Below are 1,821 nucleotides of genomic sequence, written 5' to 3' on the forward strand. Positions count from 1 at the left end.
AACCTACTTGGCACGATATCGATAGAACACTGGTAGGCTCTCCAAAAGGAGATGTTCGAGGATCCGGTGGAAGTCCCCGAGCTGACTTCGAAAAACCAGTCGCTGAGGGTGCCTCACACTCCGAGGCTACTAGGTTACCATGTGTTGGTGATCTAGGTTCCCAGGATACCTATGTGACGAAAGGGGAGTTACAAACCTTCGCCACAGCGGTATTCCAGAGGTTGGACGAGTTGAAAAGTTTGTTCACCTCTCAACCATCGACAGAGGCATTTGCTCCAATCACAGAGGCTCTGAAGGAGTTGACATCTACAACTTCAAAACTCAAGGCGACTCTTTCAGCCCTTCAGAGCTCTGTCCTTCATAAAGACGACCTCACAAAAGCCTTCAACGCTCTGTCTCTCAACCCTTCCTCAATCCAGAAGCTGAAGAAAGAGTTATCAGAGGTAGCCGCCCAGTTTGCTGCTGATTTCATCTCCGCTGGCTACACAGACTATTCCTCCTTCAAGGATGAGATCAAGCAGATGTTCTCCTCTGCAGTCACCTATGGAGTTGATACCAAATCCTCCAGGGCAAACATCAACCACCTAGCCACTCGCAGAGAGCTAGACGCAATGGTTGAGGCCCTAGGAGATATCGTGTGCAAACACACATACCAACTCCTCAAAGAAGCTCGAGCTTCCAACCAATCAATTAGAGACTGCACTTCAAAGCTCATCAAAGAGGGTGACTCCTTCAGAAGCGAAATCTATCGCAGCCTCTCTAAAATTAAGTGGGCCTCAGAGATCGACATAAACAACACTTCTGTGAATGCTGAGTTGGTGATCGAGAAAATGGAGAAGGTGGCTATCAGGATTCTGAGTCGATTGAAGAAGGCTCCCCTTACCACTTGCAAAGCAGAAGCAAGCAAAATCCATGACGATCAAGGAGGTGATGACCATGATCGTCATGAGGGGGAGAAGAAGACAGAGAAGAGAGCAGAAGAGCCTAAGAAGACAACCTATGTCAGACCTCTAAAGATAGTGGACTCTGCAGCTGCCCTGTTCTCTAAAGATAAATCTCCAGAGCCTAAGGGGAAAGGCAAGGGTAAAGTTGTAGAGGAGTCACCACAGAAGGGGTCAAGCTCTGAGACACCAGAGGAGATAAATGAAGAAGAGTATGATGACCCAGAACTCGTTCAAGCGTTAAAGGCGTCTTCGGCAGAGGCACAAGCAAGAAAGGGCAGTGCCCGCATCCCCAGAGCTGGAGAAGGCTCTTCCTCCAAGATGGCGAAGGAGGAAACRTCCAYGGGTACGTTCGACGCTCTGGTAGGAACTGTCAAGCCAATCCTACCAGAGGGGTCCACCCAGAGGCCGATACTAGAAGTAGAAGAAGAAGAAACTAGAATACCATAATCTGCCACAGTAGGAAGGGTTACTGAAATCCTTGAATCGATGAGCAAAATTCCCACGCAACAAGTGCGCACAGAGCCTGTAACCACTGTGGAGGAGATTCTGCGATGGCGCTACTCTGCCGTGGACATAGAGCCCCCTTACGATCCAGAGCTTACAGGAATGCCCTCTGCCGCTGTAAAGTTTCACTTCTCAAAGCTCACAACGCCACACAAGTAGGTCTTCTCAGAGCACGTGATAACTTCTCTTGAAACCATATCTCCAAGGACTATGCCGAAGAAGACCGTGCTTTATGCTCAATATATGGTGAAGAGGGATGACGGCAACCTCTGTACGTTCACAGATGCTGACCTCTACAACCTCTGTGTATTTGACCTTATCTTCTTGCACAAAATTCTTAACAAGTACATGGAGAGGAGGTCAAGCTATTCGA

This window comes from Cynara cardunculus, assembly GCF_001531365.2.
Source record: "Cynara cardunculus var. scolymus isolate 2C chromosome LG 17, CcrdV1, whole genome shotgun sequence".
Taxonomy (NCBI): domain Eukaryota; kingdom Viridiplantae; phylum Streptophyta; class Magnoliopsida; order Asterales; family Asteraceae; genus Cynara; species Cynara cardunculus.